At 42.0% G+C, this 23,722-nt stretch overlaps 1 protein-coding gene across 5 annotated transcripts in view; it reads right to left on the bottom strand.

The window, feature by feature from the left end:
- ZMYM2 (zinc finger MYM-type containing 2) overlaps positions 1–19,642 on the bottom strand; it is a 92,832-nt gene extending 73,190 nt beyond the window's left edge. For 2 of the 5 annotated variants that reach the window (XM_061992316.1, XM_061992326.1), the window contains exons 1-2: positions 19,558–19,605; positions 18,416–18,473 (exon numbers count right to left, since the gene is read on the bottom strand). The gene's annotated coding sequence lies outside the window, so the exon portion shown is untranslated. Of the gene's footprint in view, positions 1–18,415; positions 18,474–19,282; positions 19,356–19,494; positions 19,517–19,557 lie in introns of those variants that run through there. The other 3 variants (XM_061992334.1, XM_061992241.1, XM_061992344.1) reach the window with 3 other exon arrangements.
- Between the last annotated feature and the right edge of the window lie 4,080 nt (positions 19,643–23,722).

The raw sequence follows: 23,722 nt of genomic DNA, 5'->3' as shown, positions 1-23,722 counted from the left end.
AAAGCATCAAGATCACATACAGCTTTTAATAAAGTTTTAAATATACCTGAACAGATGGGATCAAAGACGAAGTGAGACTTTGCCAAAACTACACCTCAAGTCTGATTCAAACCTTTCCCATTCCTATTTTTACAGATCCTTAGTAGAAAGACAGTCTTGGGCTGTATTACAGTATGTGCACATAATATGTAGCAAAGGTAAGACCCAAAACTTGCTTTTTCTTTTCTGTTCTAATTTTCCACCCCTACAAAGGCTCTTAAAATGGTTTTATTGACCTGTCTTACCAGATATATCACCAAAATAAGAAACATTTACATGCTTAACTACTAGGGCACAATCATAAGTAAAATCCGCGTATCTGTGCTTGCAAACTTCAGCTCCTACCTCTCTCTGCAAGACTCATCAACAAAACTCCCCCCAAAAAAATCAGAACTACTTTTTCCAAAATCCATGAAATTAGGTAGGGTTTTCTTTCCCCCAAAAAAAATGCTAGTACTGAGGAGAAACACCAAAACTCTGTAAGCAATGCATGGTCTGTATTTCGAAACTAAAAACTACAAAAAAAAAAAGTACAGACTGAAAAGAAAAGCTTTAGAATGGGAAACTAGGAAGAACCTCACATCGTGCAACTGGTAACAGCAAAAGATGATTAATAATAAAACTATGATTGCTAGAAACTTGTAAGATTGATTAGATTATCACTAAATAAATTGTTCACACTTTAAAAAAAAAAATAACAACAAACAAACTAGTGAGACCTATTCAACAGAAAATGTATGTTCAATAATACTGCAGAGTGAGTTCAAGGCTTTGTGATAGCATAGAAGCACCAAAATGGATGGGAACAGAGGCACTACCAACATACAACAGTCCTTCTTTAGCCAGGCTTTGTGTGTCCTCTGTTTAAATTAGGCTACATCATTCACCTATAGAAGTCTTCATGCTGAAAGAAATTATAATCTCATAGCTATAGTCAAGGCTTAATTGCTGGAAGACGTAAGAGACAAAATGCAGGCACTTCTCTAGAAGGATGACAAATACTACAGTTTTTCATACAGGCAGCCAGGTAACACTTCATAGACCAAGTCTTAACTCCATTGTTCCACAATGGAGTCTTAAATTTATCATGAACTGCAGAAATTTAGGTAGACACAAAGCCCATCAGTTCCACTTGAACAAAAGCAGAAACTAGAATTTAAAAGCCTTTACTAAGTGTCATTAATAACACCTGGGATAAAGCTGACAGAAGAGCACAGTCATGGTTATGTACACTAGAAGAAAAATCATAAAAATCAAAAGGAGTCACTGAAATCCAGCCAAAACTACAGTTCCACCAGCACAGGGCATCTGAAACAGACATATAAAAGTACAAGTAGTATGTGCAAATGCTTCCATATAAAGGCTAGAAGCCTAAAAAAGAAAAACTTGAAGACAGCTTTTGAGAGAATACATAACTAAAACATCTTCAAAAATGCACAGAAGAACAAAATTCAGGAGACAGTATTACAGTAAGGCACAAACACAGAAACAAGAGGGACTGAGTTGCCCAATGAAGGAATACTACTTCCTACTAGGAAAAGCACAGTATTCTAAAATTATTTACCTCAACAGGTACTATGCTGTGTATTTAAATTCCATATCCAAACTAAAAAATTTCCAGCATAATGGCATACTATGAAATCATTTCCACTCAGCAGTGACAGCACGTGTGAGATAAGGTGAACAAGACTACAAAGTAATAACTGAAAATTTCAATTGCTGTTGCACAGAGTAGAGGAAAAGAACAGATTCAAAAGGGAAAAAAAACCCCAAACCACCAGACAGCACCACCACTGAATGAGACAAATTCTTATAATGCAGCACATTGCAATCAGCTAGAAGACTAATAGAAGGAAAAATAGCTCCTGATCTCTTTCTAAGACATGCAACACAGTTCAAAATGTAATTATTCAGTACTCTAGAAAATCATATTTAAATGCCCAGAGAAATCAGGGGGGAAAAAAGTTCCTTACTTTAACATTTGACTTCAAAAAGGAGAACAGAAGTGTGAGAAAACCAGTTAAGAGGAAATTAAATTGAGCAGACAGAACAAAACACTTCTTGAGAGTGTGAAGGCTATTTGAAAACTTGCCATGTTAAGTATATAACCATTCTAAAAAAAGACATCAAAAAAGCCATAACGACTTCTCTGAGCTACAAGGATGCTGGAGTTGTACTAGGGGGAAAGTTTCATTTCTTATATTGGAGTGGAGTTCCTCAGGGATCAGTTCTAGGGCCAGTCTTGTTCAACATTTTCATCAATAACCTGGATGAGGGGACTGAGGGAACCCTCAGCAAGTTGGCTGATGACACCAAACTGGGAGGACTGGCTGATTCCCCAGAAGGCTGTGATGCCATTCAGCGGGATCTCAACCAGCTTCAAAGTTGGGCAGAGAGAAACCTCATGAGGTTCAACAAGGACAAGTGCAGTGTCTTGCATCTGGAAAGGAACAACCCCATGCACCAGTACAGGCTGGGGGTCAAACTGCTGAAGAGCAGCTCTGCAGAGAGAGACCCGGAAGTCCTGACTGATAATTAAGCTAAATATGAGCCAGCAATGTGCCCTTGTGGCCAAGAAGGCCAATGGCATCCTGGGATGCATCAAGAAGAGTGTGGCCAGTAGGTCAAGGGAGGTTCATCACCCCCTCTCCTCTGCCCTGGTGAGGCCTCATCTGGAGTCCTGTGTCCAGTTCTGGGCTCCTCAGCTCAAGAGGGACAGAGAATTTTTGGAGAGAGTCCAGCGCAGGGCTACCAAGATGATCGCGGGACTGGAACATCTTTCATACAAAGGAAGGCTGTGGGAACTGGGGCTGTTTAGTCTGGAGAAGAGGAGACTGAAGAGAGATCTTATTAACATTTATAAATATCTAAAGGGTAGGTGTCAGGAGGTTGGGACATCCCTTTTTTCTATAGTAGATAGTAACAGGACAAGGGGTAATGGGATGAAGCTGGAACACAAAAAGTTCCGCTAAAATATAAGAAAAAACTATTTCACTGTGAGAGTGAGGGAGCCCTGGCACAGGCTGCCCAGAGGGGTTGTGGAGTCTCCTTCCTTGGAGGTCTTCAAGACCCGTCAGACGTGTTCCTATGTGATCTAATCTAGGTGAACCTGCTTCTGCATGGGGGTTGGACTAGATGATCTCTAAAGGTCCCTTCCAACCCCTATCATTCTATGATATCTCTATGTTATTCTTTGCCTTTTGCTAGACAGGCTACTGAGCTATGTGAAAGCAAAGGTTTGCCAAAAATGCCAATTTTACAAACACATTAACATTATCCTCAAGAAGAAGAGTACCCAAGAAGCCCAAACCGCATCAGAATGCACGGAATAAACTCCTTGCACTGATATTCAGTAAGGGAAAGACCAGGGAAGACCACATCTAAGCTCTCTTTCTAGGGGTCAAGGCAGAGGAAAAATGTATTGAAGGGCTAACAGAAAAGGATTTTAGGACATATCACTAGGGACACATGGCATTAACTTAAGATTTCTAAAAACAGGCAGCAATTTTATATTTCAGTATCCGTAACCAATTACTTAAGTAGAAGTTGATAGCAATCACCCAAATAATTACAGACTACAGTTCTACCTCCATCACTAAACAGATCAATAGAAAGTACAGCTAAAAAAATTTACAAAAGAAAAAATGAGATATGGGGAAAGAATTAACATGGACTCTGCAAAGGAAAGGTAATGTCTCATGGGACTACTGGAGAGATCAAAAAAATTTGCACACTTGCCAATCAATCCTGATAGAATTAGCACACAGCACTTAAGACCTCCAAAATGCATTCAAACATGTTCCTCAATAAAGGGGCTTGTAATTCTTAAAAGAGAAAATTATTATGTGCTGTATGTTGTTATCACAATAAAGAGAAGTTTACAGAGAGGTTTCAAAATAAAACCATATAGGTCAACATATATCAATCAACCATAAGAGACAACGACTACCAAAATTACAATTTCCAAATCTGTCTATAAAATCTATAAAATTATTCAGAGCTGCTGAAAACAGAAAGTGGTTGTCAAGAACTAGAGGAGAATATATCACAGTGCTGAATGCTCTAACAGTATGGTAGGCAAAATCACAAGTGATAAATGCAGGGTAAAGAACTGGAGAAAAGAGCTAACTACATACATAAATTTCTACTTTAGAGGAATTGCTAACATCCAAGTTGCAACTCTTTCAAAATCTACTCAGTCATCAAAAAGCAAAGAGGAAAAACAATCTAAAAGAATCAAGAACTACAAAGAACACATTTACCAGTACATAAGCAAGATGCTGGTGAACTATATTCTTTATCATGAGATGTTCAGGTCACTTCCCTTTCAGAGTGAAAGAAAAACAGATGAATTACATGAACAATTTATATTAAAGAAAACACTCTCTTTGGGGGGAAAAAAAAAAAAGACAACTCAAGGAAGATGATAAATCTTCAAGAAAAAAAAAACACCTCAAACATCTAGATAGCTATGCCTTGGTGTCTTACAACACATAAAAAGGCACCCAGTGAAATAATTAAGTAGCTTTAATAATCTATGGTGCAGGATAATTCTCCTCTTAATTGAGAAGTGGAGAAGAATGTAAGAGTCACTGCCATAGAAGACTACAGAGGCCAGAAATGCAATCAGCTCAAACAGGGATTGGTAAACATGAAAATAAATGCACTGATGACTAATAAACATAGTGGCCCAAAGGCAAGTCTACAAAAGTTCTTAGCCAGCTGCTGAAACCCACAGAAAAATCATGCTGTAACTGCCAAGTTTGTACTCCTAGACATCGTTGTTGCAAACAGGTTACTCAATTTTCTACTAATCTAGTATAGCAATTAATCTAACCTAGTAGAGGAACAATAATATTCTTACATGCAGAAGAAATGTCAGTAGCCTCATGAAAGCTTACCCACTTATCCAAATCTGAATTTGGTCTAGGGCTGTCAGGCTGATTTCATTTGGGGGATAGGTGTCAACACAGAGGCAAAATAATAAGGGAAGAGACTAATGTGAATGCATCTCCATGTTCTGCAAGGCTATATGTTTTTAATGATCAATTCCTGCTGACATTTCTTTGATCATAATATGATTTAATTCCTTAGTTAAGTTACTTCCAAGAGTTCTTATCATTCATTATTACAGAAAGTCACTTTTCATCACTTGACTTCTAAGTCTGGTGATCAGAAACCCAGTCTATTGTAAAGACTGTTTCCAGCTAGCAGGAAGCTCTCTAGCTTAACACTATGCTGTAAAATCTTGCTATAACTCTCAGATGTTTGCTCCCTACACAATCAGATGCAACCTACACAACAAGGCTTTCTTAAGGTATGAACCATCAACTCAACCCCAGTGGCTGACAATGTATAGCACTGTTTGCCACAAAAGCTAAGTAAATCACCAATTAAATTAAAAACATTTTTAAGCAGCTCTATTACACTGCATCTGAGGCAGTCCCACAGTCCAACTATACATACTCATACAGATTGAAAAGTGACAGAAAAGCAGGAGTAATCCAGAAAATAAGGGCTTACAACTCTAAGTTAAATCTGAATGCTGCAACTGTAGTCCAGTCTCAATTTGGGTAGTCAATAATACATATTGTGTATGGACAGATACTTATCTGAGTAGAAGTCCACATTAGAAAATTAGAAGCTGTAAGGCCTTCTGAGACATAAAACTCTTACCACTGGTAACCACACAATAAAACAATTCCTGTTAAACGTTCTTACTATAAACATTTAACATATTTTTGGTTAGTGGTTGGGTTTTTCTGTTTTCTATGGGGTTCTACCCCCTCCTTATATCCTCCTATCTAGTAATTAATCCTAGCATTTTATGCTCAAATAGGTCCCAGACATGTGGTGCCTCCAATTTACTGTCAACTTTCGTATCTCTGACTTTAACAAATTTTTAACACTTCTGAAGGTCCATGTAATTATCAGGTCCCCAGACTCATTTTACTATGCCATCATGCATCACAGTTGTTTCTGCAACCACATGCATAACCAGATAAAAGTTGATCCAGTCGACAGACACCTTCCTGATGGAGTCTATTCCAGACAGATCAGTTCCCCAAAACAGAAATCTCTGTGCAACAGCACTAACAGCTGTGCTTGAACACAGCAAGGGTGGTAGCACAGCTCTGAACTTCAGGATAATAGTGACAAGCAGATAGCCACAGACTGAACTGCAATACCCTAACAATAAATACAGTGGAACACTCCAAAACTGCACATGGTAACTGACAGTGAAGCAAGCAGCACCAGACTGAATACGGAAGCATGGGTCATTATCAGTAGGCTATCTGAAACTTTTAAGATTTTAAGCAAACCTAGATACTACATTAGGGCCACGGTGACACAACTGCTTCATCAGTCTACCAGCTTCACAAACAAATTACGCTAGTGAGATTAACAGAAATACGTACTTCAGATGAAACAAGTGCAAGTAATCACATCACCTAAGTATACCAAGGGTGGGTCTTATACTATTGGGTAATTGTAAATATTAACCAAGAGTCTGAAAAACATTTAACACTAACCCAAAGTATCTATATTATCATTTTTCCAGAACATAAGTAAGAGCTTTCAGGAACAAGATTGCAAGTTCAGGTCCACAAACCTAGCCCATGCACTGAGTACCATCAGTACAAAAGTCTGACATCTCATTACTTCAGCCCAGAGACACTACTACAAAACTACAGAGTTGCTTCAAACTTCACTCTTTCTCCAGATTTTCAAAGGAGTTAGGATTGAGGAAGTTAGCTTTCTAACATTCAAAATGTGTTTATCACATAGATTTCTGGACATTTAAGAGAAAACCATACACAAAGACCTGCTGTTCAGCAAAGACTGATACTAAGAACAGTAAAAAGCCAAAATATACATAGTGCAAGAAATATTTTTAAATAGTTGAGTCAGTTTTGGTTTTACATAAGAGAGATACTATTTACACATAAAACAAAGCTTACTGAAAACATGCAAACTTCCATATCTCCTGGTCATCTTAATTGCACTGCAGCCACCAGTGTTACATGTGAATGCTGATCTCTGGTGTCCAACTGATGTTGCCAGAAACATTTGAATACCTTTACTTAACATAGGCTCTTCCTTGGGTCTTCCTACTCAACTAGTGTAAAGAATTGCTCCCCTGTATGCAGCAACAGAATCAAAATTCAGGGTCAATCTCACACTTTATTCTATTCAGGGTCAATCTTGAATGAAAGCATATCCACACCAAGCACCTATCATTTTCAAGACGACTCAGAGGAGTAAGCAGCACTTGGCATAGCAATTCATTGTAAATCAAAATCATAATGTTGACTATCTTAAGTTTTAGGGCAGCCATACAAACATGTATCTCCCCCCAATACATACACTTTCAATTTATTTCATGGATGTTTAATCATGAAGAGGTGCTGATCAAGCAAGAACACAGCACCACTTCTAGCCTTAAAAGCCATTATGTGTAATGCAGTAGACAGTAAATTCTCTCTACTACTCAAGCAACAACATGCTGCTTAAGGATATCCTTTATTATAAATGTGATGGAAAGGTGAAACAAGACAAAGAACCAAAGGACCCACAGAACCTGTTATAACTAAACACTTATCTATTACTTATATCCAAATGCATATCTATTTTCAGGAAAGTAGGTAACACTAGACCACAGCAACAGACTTGAAAGATGACCTAAGTGGAAAGGGAGCAGTACAGTAACAGTAGAGAAACGCCATGCTAAGGATATGAAAACTGAAAACAGGCAAGTAAAATACTGAAAAACAGTAAAAAGCGACCTTAATACAGCATTCAAAGAGGCCAAATTGTCATTTGATCTATCTCAACCTTAAAAAAAAAAAACCTGTTACACTTCATAGGGGAAAAAAAAAATGCTGAATGGCTGGATCAGAAACAGACCTGAGAACAGTAAAATTATTTAAATGCCTGGACTGGGCAATGGAATACAGACCACTGGTAGATGTCAGTGAGTCAGAGCACACATTTCAAAAACATGCCTTACTCCTGCTCCACAGGGACCAATGAAGAATTCAGAATTCAAATTTATGAGGTCCTTTGCTTTTGCTGCCATTCCAGAAATTAAACTGACATAGTAATGATAGATACTAAGAAGAAAAGACTCTATAACTGAGTTCTATTTCTCCACCTTTCCTAAGAGGTACAGTTGCGTTGGTTGCATTGTATCACAATGATAGTAACTATATTGACCTGTAAGCACCTAATACACAGAACGAGCATGCAATCTCTCAAATTTGTGCAGTTACAAGAAATTGAGGGTACAGTCAATCACGTACAAACCAATCAACTCTGAAAAGAGATTGGAAATCTTAAGTGTAAGAGGATGAGATCTACCAGACCTAATGTATGTTGTTAAACACCTTCAGAAACAAATCAATTTGTTAACTACAGTAACGTTGATGCTGTTAATAAGTAACCTTCCCTGTAAAAGTTTCTTTTTTTAGGTCAGTATATTTAAGGTAATTTTAAGAAGTAGTTTTAAAACAATACTTCTTTAATTTACTTGTTATTAATAATTTTACCCAAACAGCACAAATGGGAGAAAAAAACTGTTCAAATTAACTTATAAAAACACATTGTGTATCAATGAGATCATCTTCCTGGTCAATAAATTATATCAGACTCAGCTTAAACACTGCAACTTTAACAGAATAACTCACATTTGAAGGGACCTCAGGATAACATCTTATCAAATCCATCCCAGCTCTGAGCAGCAACAAATTAGAAATGAGATCCATCTTTGAAGTTAAGTCAGGTTGTTAGGGTCATAGCCAACAGAGTTTTGAATATTTATAAGGACACAGATTTCTCAGTCTCTTTGGACACTCTCTTCCACTGTTTATCTCAGCTTTTCAGAGTTTCCCTTGTTGCAACTTAATGTCTATTACCTGCTATCTTACCAACACGTACCTTCAAGAAGAGACTGGCTTCATCTTTTCTCTACTCTCCCATTAACTAGTTGAAGACAGCAGTATCATGTCACTCTAGTCATCTCTTCAGACACACACCTATCCCTCTCAGCTTTTCCTTCTTTGTTATGTGCTCTAGTCCTCTAACTTGATGGCCCTCCACCTGGCTCTTTCCTGTATATTGGAATCTTTATTAGAAAAGCCTACCCCAAAATTGGACTGAAGACTGTAGATGTGGTCTCCTAAGTATCAAATGGTGGGGAACAATCACTTCTCACAAACCACTGGCTACAGTCTTGCTTAATTCGGCCCAGTATGCTGTTCACATTTATCCCTGCAAGAGTACATTACTCAATATTCAACCTGGCATCCACCAGGACTACCCAAAGCTGCTCTCCGCTCTGTCAGTGCCCAGTGTGTCCTATTCCCATACATATTGGAAATAAAGATGCCTTACTAATTGTCAACAAGGAATTTAACTGTTAATCTTCATTACTGCTTCCTCTTGTTCAGTCAGGTGGTTTTTTTAATGATTAAACTAGTATGCAGTCTACATTTCTATAGGTACAGCTTGTAAACTAATAACTCTGCATGGTAACTGGTAACTGCCATGCCCAATGGCACAGTCAGTTCTTCACTGCCTAATTGCACAACTCTTTTTGCTAATGCTTTTTAAATCCTTTCTTTTTACTTTGGCGTGGGCTTAGAGAAAAAACTGTCATGCTACAGTCTGTACATGAACAAGAAGTTTGTAGAAAGAAATTTTCCTTAACAAGAACTAACACCAGTTTGTAATCTCAACCAGATTTTTTATACCTGAGAAATACCCAAACATTGACTAACAACCTAGTATTTTTGGCCCAGCATGGACAAGCTTCTTCAACACAATTTACCTGCAGCAATTCGCATTCAATGCATTTAATAATTCAGAACAAGGAAATGTAAATTTAAGGGAATACATAGATACTAATATGAGAGGGAAATCCACACAGACTATGACCAAGTAAATAGCCAATGAAACCACAGTATAAAACAGGAAAGACAATCTCAATATCATGAATAAAATTCAAAAGGAATAAAAGAAAAAAAAAACACTACAAATACAAGTTTTATGCTGAGGTGAGGTGGACACAAAATGGGATCCAAGGCCAGAACAAATCCAGTCAGCAAGGCAAGTATGATAGGTTTTCACAGCTGCACTCACTAGCTGTCTGCAAGCTACATGATGCAATCAAGACTGGAGTTTATTGAACTAGTTTTAAAAAGTGAAATGTAGCTTTATTTTTAAACAACTAGATGTATACCATTTTCACTAAGGCTGCAGTTCCAGAACAGTAAACCACATCCACTCTAGCACATGACTATTGTGGCTTTGAATTCCAACCCCTTTCTGCCATTTTCTCCAGTGCAACTCTCTCCATAGATGTTTACAGGTCCTAACAGACAGTCTGCCATGGGAGATAACATGGCAGAAAACCGAAATACAAAAAAAGGAGCAAACACCCAACACCTACACAGCTTTTCCCCCTCCAAAATAAATTCATTGTGATGATTCATGCAGCTAAACTGACTCCCAAAAAAAGGAAACAGAAAAGGCCAGTGTTGGTACGAAGACAAGAGGACAATGACAACCACAAGCTAGGCTGGTTTAAACCACCAGGCAACCAAGCATACAAGCTTAGGAGAATTTAACCCCATGAAAATACACTGTATAGCATTTTTTCTAAGCCAGTATTTTGTCTTTTGAGTCCAAATCTGCAACTGGAATAAAAACCTGAAGAAAACAAAATGTTAAAAACCCTTAAAATATTCAACCTAGCTAGTGGGGATCTTTGCAAATCCTCTTTAAACTTTTGCCTAAAAAGAAGGAAAGTGATGCCTAAATAAGTTATTTCAACTCTTAATTAACCTAACTCTTTGTTATCCTACCTGCTGAAAGGCTACACACTGTTCCCTATGTGAATTTGCATTGCTTAGGCAATAATCAGCACTTCAGAACTTAAGCCTTTAACACTGGGGAAGCAGGAGGGAAAAACATCCTATTAGCTAATGCTGTTGGGTACATGGTCTTCCCCTAGACCAGGATCAAGTCACATCCCAACCTATTATTATAATTGAGAAATAAACTGAGTTTCTAAAGTCTGTTAATAGAAAGCACATTTTCCACTCCTTAAGCCATTCTTTTAAGACTTCTCCAAACCCTCAAATTCTTTTTCATTATTAAAAAATGCTGGACTTAGCTCAGATCATAATTGCTGTACTATGCACAATATTAGTCAGACCATCTCGGTATTTATCTTTGTTAAAACAATCTTTGGATAGAAGTATACATAACCATGGCCAAATGCAGTGACAATGGCAACAATTCCAAGATATACCCAACATTTGTCTGGTAAAACCTACCAATGAATCTGTGTTGCATTCTCTGTTTTCTGTCACGTCTAAACTGAAATTTCTTACCTGGCCATTCTAGAAACTGCTTGGCTTCTTTAATGAGGCACCATCTACCAACAAAACCTCATCTTCTGATACAATATTTTTTCAAAAATAACACAACCACTACTGCAAGCAAAATAAAATAAAGTGATACCTCCCCAACCCCACGCACACAGAAATGCTACCTGTTACTTCAAAAGATGTCTGGTATATTCTTCCAGTTTGGTATAGTAACCATCAATTCTTGTGCAAACCAAACGATGACGTTATCCCAGATATCACAGAATACCAGATCTTCTCATCCTCTCCACATGCACATTAAAAAACCAACAGAAAAGAAAAAAGACACTGATACCACACCCCTATACTGCAACTCTATCACAGGCTCCTAGGAGCCCAAGACAAACCACATTATGCTAGCCACCATACAAACACAGAATAAGATCATTCAAAGAGCAAACAAACAAAATATAAAGGACAACAGATGGAGAGATGAAAAGGAGAACACAAGGAAACAGCACCACCATAAACAATAGCTTGAATTAGTTCTTGTTCTAAGGACAGTGTGTCTGAGTCTCAGGACGACAGGAAAGATGATGGCTTGGGTTTGGTTTTAGTAGCCTTTGGTGCTTCAAGTTTGCTTCTTTTGCACTACGAGGTTGCAACTGTTTTACAAGGTGCACAGACGGAACTTCTCCACGCAGGAGGAGCATCACAAAGGAACAAAAGCATTTAAATGCCCATTATGTCACTTCCTAAACTCTTAAAATCCCATTAAGAACAAAACAAACAAACAAATAGCTAATATACTTCACAGCTAAATCCCAATTTTAAATAAAATCAAGTAACCTGTTACTTTTACAACCACAAAACGTTAAGATGCAAAAAGACCAAACACTCAAAGTTGAAGATGAAAGCGCTCTTGTTCAGGATTCTGAACCTGTATCAACAGACTGAGGTCATTTTTACCACAACTGGAAGAACCAGTGTTATCACAAGATACAGAGATGAAAGGCAAGGTATGAGACTTAGTCATGTGAATTATTAGCACTTATAAATAACACACAATTGTTAATTGTTAATAAAGAGAGAACTTACAGCAAGGAAGAAATCTGCAGTCTGTTAACAGTAGCACATGCTATGTATGAAAGACAAAGCCTAGATTATGGGTTTAAACCAAAGATCTCATGACAATGCTGCCACAAGAGACAGACACCACAGAGTTTTCTTTTTGGGGAGGAAGCATTGCCTTTGCAATAGTAGCCTGAGCTAAAGGTCAGACATCCACAAAAAAGTCAGAAACATACAGAGATTTAGCTGGTATAGAAAGCAGTAAGCCCCGAAGTGAGACCTGAAGGTCATCTGTACAGAGATGATACCATGTTTATGAATGGGATTAACAAAATAACTTTTAGATCAATTTGATGTAGTATTAGGGGTAAAAGCCAAACTGGAGAGGTCTTACAGGGATCTAAAGAGAAGTAATCCCAGAAAGAATAGGAAGTAAGGTTTTCACCAAGGTTAAACTTTCATGGAGAGGAGAAAAAAGAAAAAGAACAGATAGTTATATCACCAGTAGGCTTTTGTTTGAAGTTCAGTACATTTATATTGCACAGAAGGGCCTAAGGAACAAAAGACGCCAATATGCTTCCAACAAAAGTCTGCAGGAGGAAAACAGATAGGTCCACATCTTTAAGAGTGACTAACAGCCATAAGTGGCTTAAATTAGAAAATCATTCACACTGTTATATTCTATAGGGTATGCCAGATTTTATCATCTTCCAATGCCATCTTCCACAAAAAAAAAAAGAATTGAAGAAACTGCATGTAGAAACCAATACAAACCCTTCCATAATACCACTGTCCTCTCCTAACAAGGCACTTTCTTTGCCAGTCCCCAAGAGTTAGATTGGTGAACTATGGTGCAAGTACCTGAGCAGGTGTTGTCCCATCAGATAGTAGTGTGACCAAACGTTACTTTACAGAATCTATTCAAAGGGGGAAAAGGTGGAATTAAGATGACATCTTGCTTCACATATAAGTATTCAAACTAATGAGTAGGGATTATGCCCTGATAGACTTTTGTACAGCATTCAGCACACAAATTTAGGTATTATGGCTTTTAGAAGCTACAGCAACAGAAACCTAAGGATTCTGATAGTCTTCTACGAGTTTCAGAAAAAAAGCTTATGAACCTTGAGTACAGAGTGGCCAATTCAATATGTTACTTCTTTAAGAAAAATAAATGTTAAGTACATTACAGACCGAAACCTATCCTTTCTACAAAGCAGCAATGCAAGATGAAATACTCTCATCTCAGACAAACTTAAAAAAAGTAAACAACAAAACCACCATAATCCCCTTGTGCTACTGCCCCTCAGGATGGCTGAGGAGAGCAATGGTAACGCCCAAATACATTTCAAATCATTACTGCAGCTACTTTTTGGAGCACTGAACACTTGCTTCTGCATCTCTGTCTCAGTGATGAATTCCTGACAGTACCATCGGATTATCAGTGATGGATGATGCAAGTGGCAGAGAAGGAAGTTACGGTGAAGGTAGTTCCAAAAAGCTTGGAAAACACAAAGTCGAAGTGCTTAAGCGTTAGGACAAGCTTACAGAGGATGAACATACCCTGAACACACACAAGTTTGAAAAATACACTGGTGGTAATCATGTCACTGGAGACTCGGTTGACCACAAAACTTAATTATCTCTATTAATTTTATTTATGTTGGCAAATGCAAGTTTGCCAAGTGTATTATAACCATTCACACAATCACAGAATGGTAGGGGTTGGAAGGGACCTTTAGAGATCATCTAGTTGAACTCCCTTGAATTGATTTTGTTCTGATAGCAAACTGGAGTAAGAAAACAACTTTCAACATTGACATGGCAAACCCACAAGATAGGACACCCATGCCTTTGCCTAAACTTCAATGATCTAACTTGTTATGATCTAACTTGTTTATCAAGGACATTCGCTGATCTTACCTACTGCAACTGTTGATGTTTTCATCCACACAGTCTTATACTAAATCTGTTTGTGCGTGTGCGTGAATCCCATGGAACTCTAGAGACACAAAGCTGCACTTGAGTAAATATGGCTTTTGCCTTAAAATTGATCACTTCTGAAAGCTCACAACAGACAAAAGCCTGAAGCTGCTAAAGCGATTTAAGCATAAATAAGTAACACTGAAATTACAGAATCATTCAGGTTGGAAAAGACCGTTAGGATCAAGCCTACCTATTAAACTACCACCACACCATGTCCCTCAGCACCTCATCTACATGGCTTTTGAATACTTCCAGGGATGAGACAGCTCCTCTGGGCAGCCCATTCCAATGCTTGACAACTCTTTCAGCTAAGAAATCATTCCTGATATCCAGTCTAAACCTCCCTTGCCACAACTTGAGGCCATTTCTTCTTCACTTGTTACTCGGGAGAAGAGATGGGATATTCACTTGTCTACAACCTCCTTTCAGGTAGCCACAGAGAGCGATAAAGTCTCCCCTCAGCCTCCTTTTCTCCAGACTAAAAAACCCCAGTTCCCGCAGCCACTCCTCATCAGACTTGTGATCCAAACCCTTCACTAGCTTCTGGACTGGTTGCCCATCTCTGGACACACTCCAACACGTCAATGTCTTCCTCATAGTGAGGGGCCCAAAACTGAACACAGTACTCAAGGTGTGGTCTCACCAGTACCAAGTAGAAGAGGACAATCCCTTCCCTGGTCCTGCTGGTCCCATTATTTGTGGTACAAGTCAAGATGCTATTGGCCTTCTTGGCCACCTGGGCACACTGCTTATAAACAGCTAAGCCAACCAGAGTGGCAATGATTTCTCTTTAGCCATCAGTGTGGGTAAGGGATGAAGATCCACATGACAGCAAAGATGCAAGTTTTGTTGATGCATTAGAAACCACAGAAGCACCTGAGAACTGTAACACAGAAATTAGAACTTTGAAGTTTTGCTCCCCAAAAAAGGCAGCAAGATCAATAGCCCAACTGAAGTGCATCTACACCAATGCATACAGCATGGGCAACATACAAAAAGCAATGTAGTCAGTGTTAACTGAAGAGACTATATAGTGCAACTACATTCCAGAAGTCTCACACTGCTCCCTCCCACCTAAAATCTCTCTTAGAAGTACAAAACACTGACAGATGTACAAACTTTACCCTAAAATTAAGAATTTTAATACTAGCATCTAACTTGAACAGATTCTTTATATTCCAAGTAAACATAAAGTATCTACTGCCAGTCATATTTGCCAGCAGCATGGAGAGAAGGCTACAATCATCAAAAAAAGTTAACTTTCCTCTGAACCTTAATCTCTTTGAAATCTACTTCTCTTCCTGCAGCATTCACATAATAAGATTAAAACACTCACAGCTAAAAAGAAGTTGCAAAAAAGCGCTTTCAATTTTTGAGTTGAACTCAATAATTTCAGCAGACAACAAAACTCCTGTAGCATACCAGACTTTAGAAGTCTCATGAGGGAAGTATTACCTCAAACTTCTCATAAGGGTCAGCTTATTAATCTTCAGAACTCTTCTGAAGTTCAAATTTCAATCCCTTTTCACAGCTAGGTTGAGTTCTTTGTTATTTGTGATGTATATGTCTTCTGGAAAAAAAGATCATTCTCCACAAACAGTAGATTTTCCACTAGTAACAGTACTCAATATAAATTCTTCAGAGCTCCTCATTCTGATTTTGTTCTAGAGTATATTAAATGCTTGAAAACTCTGACAAGATAACAGAACTTCAATATTTCTGCATTTAGTCCTCAAATTCAGAATGAAAGCTATTGGAACAATGCAAAACTTTTCACAATGCTGCTGGACACACACACACACACACAAATATGACAGAGGTTGTACCAGTTTCGGTCCCTTCCATATAACTGGAAAAAGTTTGTAGAAGACAAAAACACTCCTTCTGTATTTCACTGGCATTTGTACATTCTCGCTGATTCAAATCCCTCCTAGCATATTATGCCAGGGTAAACAACAGTAGAATGCAATCATATAGTTGGGGTAAAAGAAGATTAATAACAGTAATGTAAAGCAAATTTATTAGATACTTAAGATAGTCTTTTATTAAAACAATTATGTCTCATCATCACTCTTACTGCACAAATTGTGGCTGGTGAGTTCAGTTCCTACAGCTGACCTTGCAGCATTAAGCACTGAAAACATTCCTTAACTCAACAGCATGGCTTACCACATGCCCTAGGATAGACTTATTGCCTCCAGTCGTATACTAGAGAAAAGGCTGTACCACCACCACAGTTGGAGAAGGACAATGTGCCATCTAGTAAGATGCTTTTGTGCAAGACATTAGTATATTTCACAAACCAGCTGGCAACTTCTTATTGAGGTTTACTGAATGTTAGCTATACAGCTGCTCTTGGCAGTATTCTCATCTTTTCACAGGCAGCCACACAACACTGTAATATTTTTTTCAAACCAGCTCCAGTACATAACATCCTTTTTCACTCCCTTCCAACACAACAGCCTCCATCCTTCCAAAACATTATTTGCCTTGATCACTCTTAGAATTAACTTAAACATGCAGAAGCATTACAAAAAGTAGAACAGCTGTTAGACTGGAAGTACAACAAACCCGAGTTAATATGATGGATAGTACTCTTAGATCCAAGACATGGTAAATTTTAAAATTACAGCAGTATATAAAGATTGAGAACAGACCACTTTATCAGTGATACAGGCCATACAAAGTCTTCGTGAAGTTGGTAACTTTAGAAGCTCAGAATAAATCCAAATCTGGTACCTTCCTCCTAAGCAGTGAGAAGAGGACCACTTATTTGTTACATATGCAAGCCACCAAAAAGCGACAAAAAGTTGAACGCTATTCCAGTCTGGGAGATGTCCTATGCAGAATGGCAAAGGAGAGAAAAAGAAAAAAAAAAGCAAAAAACATTTCAAGGTAAAAAGTGGTAGGGAAGTCTACAACACCTGAATCCCTCCTGTATTCAACTGAAGAAGCCAGATTGCAAGACAAGTGCTGCCTTTTTGTCTGGTTCCCTGGCTGCACCTTATCCTAGAAGCAGTCAAGCTGGCTGCACCTTCTGCCTGGCCTCTAGAGGCCCTAGCCCTGGATGGCACCCACATCCCAACTCAGACCTTTCTTGCTCTTTCACTCACTGCTTCACAACTTCAGAATCCCTCTGGTAGGAAAAAAAAAATCACCTTGTTATTGAAAGGGGCACAAACCAGAGTCAAATTAAGACAGAGATTGGTAATCAGCCTCTCTTTAGCCGACAACTAACAGAGATCACAATCTGCTTTGAAAATCCTACACAGATGAAACACTGAAAATGGTCATTATTAAGATGTTCTGGGTTTCCCCAAAGACCTCCAGCTTTTTGGGGAAGGCGCAAAGTAGATGGCTTAGATGTCCCACCGAAGTATGTAAACTGCCAACAGCACCCAACAAAGTCATCCAAGCAAATGTGTGGGTATAAAGACCCAATCTGAATGCACAAAGGACAGAAGCTGGAATACGCTCTGCAAATTGCTGGGTTATTTTAAACCTCTCATTCCTCCTCTTAGCCTCAAGACGTGCAGGACACAGTACTGGAGAACGAGAAGGAAGAAAAAAATTCAAAGATGGCCAAAGGTGTCTCGTCACGGATTTTAATAGACGCTCCAAAACTCTAGAGGGCACCCGAAATATGCCCTCCCCCTCCCTCCCGAGCCGGGTAACGCGAGCAGCGGCAGCAGCCCGTCGTCTGCTTGCCGGAGTTGGTATTGCAGGAGCGATGTCTGCAGCAGCAGCGCCCACCCCGAGGAGGAGCCGCCTCAGAGCCATTACTGGGGCTTCGCCCCAGGGCAGCAGCTGCTGGACCCAGGAATTTCCACACCCAACCTTGGAGACTCCTCCTTCTACCCCTGCCCCCGGAGAATATGGGGGGGTGGGTCAAGCCCTCCCTAAGCAGGTCTAGCAGAGGCAGAAACAGATACATAAATAGCACTCACAATGGAGCTCCCTCTCCTTGTTGGTTTCTGCCAAGGCTGCACCAAACTGGGCTGGAGCCTAAGGGAAAGACACGGGGTTAACGTGGGGCAGCGAAGAGTGGGCAACACCCCCAAGCAGCCTTTCCTTCGCCCGGCCGGGGCAGGTACCGCTTGCATCACGCACCACTTCCCTGTAACCCAACCCTTTCAATAAATAAATAAATAAATAAATAAATGCGATTTGCCCTGCCCGGGGGCGGGGGGGCAGTCCTCACGCACACCCACACCGCCTGCCCCCGCTGAAGAAGGCGAGACACGGAGCCGCCCCGGGCGCAGCTCCACCGGGGTCTTCTCCAGGCCAGCGCGGGGGAAAAGACAGCGGCGGCACCCACGGCGGGCAGCAAATATTACCTGCGAACTTGCCTAAGCAGCCCTGAACCGGCGCCCCGGGGGTCGCAGGGCCCTTAGCAGCGGCGCCTCAGCGCCGGGCGAGCGCCTCGGCCCCCCCGCGCTCCCGCGGCAGTTGCCCCCGGTCTCGGGTTTGCCCCCCTGCAGTCGGCCGGCAGCACTGCCGCCTCCTGTCCGCCATTAGAGGGACCCAGCCAAACAATACGGGAGGAGAGCAGCGACGGCGGCAGGATCCGCGGAGCGCCGCGCCGGGCAGAGGAGGGAGGGAGGGAGGCACCCGCGGGGGGGGGGGGGGCGGCGAGGGCGGTGGGTGGGGGAGGCACCGGGGCAGAACAACAGCCGAGGGCCCGGCGGGGAAGGGAGGGAGTTAAAACAGAGGAGGCGCTAAAACAGACCCGGCCCTTCCCCCCAATGCCCCTGTCCCCCCCCCCCCAATGCCAGCCCCAGGGCGCCCCCCTATTTCTCTCCCCCGTCGCCCACCTCCGAGCCCCGATGGTTATCCACGGGGCTTGCCCCCGAGGCTGCCCGCGCCCCCTCCGCCGCCGCTAGAGGTAGCGGCGCGGCGGCGGCAACACCGTGGGGTACTTATCCCGGGTAGCACGGCGGCGGCTCTCCCATCCCCGCCCTGGGGGCAGTTCCGCGCCGCCAGCAGCCCGGCAGCCCGCCCCTGAGGCGAGGCACCCCCACCTTACCGGCTCCCCACCGCTCGCAGGCGCGGACACCCCCCACCCCCCCCGCGCGGGAGACGCACGCACTCTGCGCTACTCCGCCGGCGTCTCAACTCTAACTCGGTCCAGTCCCGGGCGAAGCGCAGCTGCTAGCGAAGGGGCGGAGGAACCGGGCCAAGCGAGCTCGGGGGAGACCCGCCTCCCCGCCCCGCCATTGGCTCCCCCAGAGGGCGGGCTCTCGTGCTGAGCCAGCGGAGTGGGTGGGCCGCCCGTCCGTCACAACGGCCCGCAGCCGGTTGACCCTATAAACTGCCAATCTTCCTCTTGGCCATGCTCGGGGTTCTTCCCACTTTGATCCATCAGGTTTGAGGAACCCGGATCGTTGCCCACCGTTAGCCGCGTCCGAGGGCTGCGCTCGCGCTCCCCGCGCAGTTCCTTGACAGCACCAACTTGCAGAAGTTTGCGCTGCCGCCGGGCCGTGCCGGCCGCGGTCCTCGAGCCGACCGCCGGCGAGGTCTCGCTGCCCATCCCAGCCCTGCGCTTGGTCCCGGTGGGCGCCCGCAGGCTCGCCCGTGGGACGCGGGCTCACCTCCGCCCCCGCGCTGCCCAGGGGTAGGGCTGGCAGGACGCCGCCGGGAGGCGCCACCGCGCTCCTTCCCCCGGCGGGGCTTCCAACGTGAGGCCACTTCCATGACAGATGGCGCCTGATAATGGGCGCGCTCTCCCCGGGGAAGGGAAGGCGCGAGCGTACCCCCGGGAGGACGCCTCCCCCGGGAAGCGCCCCCGCCTGCCCCCACCCGCCGCGGGGGCGGGCGCCATGTCTGCCGCCGACATGGCTCCTGGAGGAGCTGCTGGTGATGGTGGTGGTAGCAGTGGTGGCGTCCTCCATTTTGTCGGAAGCTGCTGGGGGGGAAGCTTGGGACCAATTCGAAGCAACGTGAGGCGCAGCGGGGCGTCGCTTTGAAGCGCCTCTACCCGGCTCCCCGCGGGAAGAGGAGCTGGGTGCCCCCGGCGATGCCGCGGGGTGTGGAGGAGTGCTCCGGCGGCTAAATGCCGGGAGTCAAGCTGTCCGCCCGCCCTCCGCCAAAATGGAGGATGCGCACTTCCCTTGCGCGGCTCGTTCTCCCCGCGCTGGCCATTGGCACTCAACGCCCGCTCCTTCGAGGACCTGGGAAGCTCAGCCTTCCGTCGTGCGCGCTGGCCCCACTCCGCCCTCTTCCCTCAGGCTCCTCTGCCCAGGAGAGGGAGAGGGCGCGAGCGGGCGCCCGCGCAGGCTCCCGGCAGCAGCGCGCGTCGGTTCGCGGCCGCCACGCGGAGCGGTGCCCGCTGGCGCCCATCCCCGCGCGCGGGGCGCCGCGCTGCCGCCGCCGCCATTTCCGGACCGGCGCCGGGGGACCGGCCCGCCAGCCCGGCCGATAGCCCTGCGCGCGGCGGGCGGGGAAGTGCTGTGGCGTTGGCTTCTGCCTCCGAGGCTCTTGATGGGTCTGGTTAATGAGTTTCATGTGTGGGAGAGACCATCCATTTTCTATCTTCTGTTGTGACAGTACATCTTAATTCCTAACGGCCCCACCCAGAGTCACGGACTTCAGTCAACATCTCAAGGTTCTCCAACACTGTTACAGTATGTTGTTGATGGCAGTTGGTGTTGGCTTGAGTTTCGGGGTTTTTTCCACACCATCCTAGCCATCAGATGAAGCCTGGAAGGGCTACTTGGAGTGGTGGAGTTACCTCAGAACAAGTGACAGTTTGCACCACCATTGCTTATGCTTGAGAGGAAGAGGTGAGCTGATGGTGGCACAGCTCTAACACAACCACCGCCAAGGAAGGAAGTTACATGAAGATGAACCACCACCCATTTTGATTGTCTCCTCAAAGTTGTCCCGCAAATTAATAACCTGTGTTCTACAGCATCACACCATCCACCTAATTATGTTCATAGTAATTGAACAACTTGGAATTTCAACATTGAATCTCACACTCCCCATCAGATCACCTGGCTCCCGATCGTTACCATTACTAGCCTTGAATATTTTCTAGGTTGGTAAAAGCCAAAACCACATTAAGTCATCCTCCATGTTATGTATTTTCCAACTTTCTCAATTGCTCGGGAAGACATCTTTTCTTGTACTATAGTGCTTATCAATAAACATTTATATTCTGATGAAGTTCAGAAATAAATTCAAGAGAATTTAGGCACCTGTGTTTGAGAGCTTTTGATGTATCCGGAGACAGATGGTAGAAAATGAGTGGTTTTCTAATTTAGAATACATTAAATGAAACTTATTGCTCTTCTTAGTCCTTTAAAAAGTAACCAACGAGTACTTTCCTCTCCCCGCTGCCAAGCAATAGACATTGCCTAACAGTGTTATCTAGGACTTAAATGTAGCAATAGACCATTTTCATTAATGTTTGGAATTGTGCAGTTCAAACACAAATTTTAATGGTTTTCCTTCCTTGCAATTTTTGAACTGTACTGTATTTCTATAAAAAGGTCTATAACTCCAGAGAGACCTTATCCTCCTATAGACATTTAACCCTCTTTTTTAAAATCCCATGTTCAAATGTAGACAAAAATAATTAAATATACCATGACTTTTCCATTATTTTTTCAACTGACATCAGGAGAAAGGAGGAAAATATTTGGACACCTATGAAATTCATCTGTAATACCATGTACGATTCAGATTACTTTTAAGAATAATCCAGATCAAGTAATTCTTTTCTAAGGTTTGAAAGAGTTACCATTAGCTCAAATACTAAACAGGAAAATCTCTTCATGAACACAAGAGATCTGGAACGGATGTATTTATAGGCTCCACACCACTGCTTTCATGGGCAGGCCTGACATCAGCAACTTCTCTAAAAAATGTCAAACATATTGATGGGCAGTGGATAAATTCAACAACGCTGAACCAACAGTATGCTCAATGACTTACAAGAATAGTGACATCCTTCTATCTGTCATGGAGTAAAACTGTCTCAAAAAGCAGTTGACTGTATTTTAACTGAGAAGGAGTAATCTGATATCTTTTAAAGAGTTCATGTTTTAGCAGGAAGCTTAAGAACACTACTAAGCCAACTTTCAAGTGAAACATAGTGTATTGTAGGAACAGAATGAACACAGTCTAATGCTACCTCATGCTAGCCACAATATTGATCTATAATGAACAATGACATTTGTTCCAGAATTAGAAGGAAACATGCTGCTTTGACTGAAGGACTTTTTCAGCCTGAACACTGTTTCAGTTTACATCAATCTAGTTGTCCAGGTGTCTAGAACAGCGTTCTGAGGAAGGAAAAGGAAATACTTGAACAAGATGTCTTTTGCTGCTCCATATATGTAACATTTGGAAAGTAGATTCATGAAACCCTTTAGAACACAATTTCCTACAACTGATTTGAGGCTTGGCTCAGGGGGAAAAAAAAAGTGTTTGGAATGCAGATAAAACTGTTTGTAGCAATGTCTGTGCATTTCCACCACCTGTAGAAGTGAAATGCCTTGTAAAGTATGTGACTCCAAAATTTCTTTACTTGTATACTGCCAACAAACCTTTTTTTTTTTCTTTTTCTCTACTTTCTTCCCTACTATTTCTGCAAATCTTTCTTTTTGTCCTTAATCTCACTTCTTTGTCTATTTAGCTTCAGTCCCCCTCGGCCATGACAAGAAAGACATGGACAAACTGTAGTGGTTGGTGGAACATGTCATGTTTTTATGGTCATAACAATGGAGTTCTGGTCTGCTAGTTGATTGTCCAACACAACTTCAAGAAAGAGTAGTGGAAGGAAAAATATTCCAAAAACACAACTGAACAAAAAAAGTAGGATCTTAAAACACACATGATCAGTAACACCTCGATCATTTTGCTTTTATTACACAGTATTCTCTCTATTGATGTTCCAGTTATTGAGTTTCATTAGGCAGTGCAGCTAGTCTTTACAGACTAAAGCTCTTAATGAAGAGGTAACATATGTATATGTATGTTGGTACTGTACATAAGAGAATCAATACTGTAAAACAGTAAAAAAAAATGCTTTCTACAAAACATTTTTCTGTGGTTTTCTTTATGGTTGTTGAATTACATATACTTTTTGTAATGTTTATAAACAAATCAATATGTATTCATAAATAAATTGCATTCAGCTGTTTACTTTTCAGTTTATTTAGCCAAAAGTGATCTTTCAAAAGGTCAAATAATGAGAAAATATGCCGTATCATAGATTACTATTCATTGCATGATGTGATATGTCTTCA

Source organism: Colius striatus, chromosome 1 (assembly GCF_028858725.1).
Source record: "Colius striatus isolate bColStr4 chromosome 1, bColStr4.1.hap1, whole genome shotgun sequence".
Taxonomy (NCBI): Eukaryota; Metazoa; Chordata; class Aves; order Coliiformes; family Coliidae; genus Colius; species Colius striatus.
The sequence above is the reverse complement of the archived record's forward strand: the minus strand, read 5'-3'. Positions and strand labels throughout refer to the sequence as shown.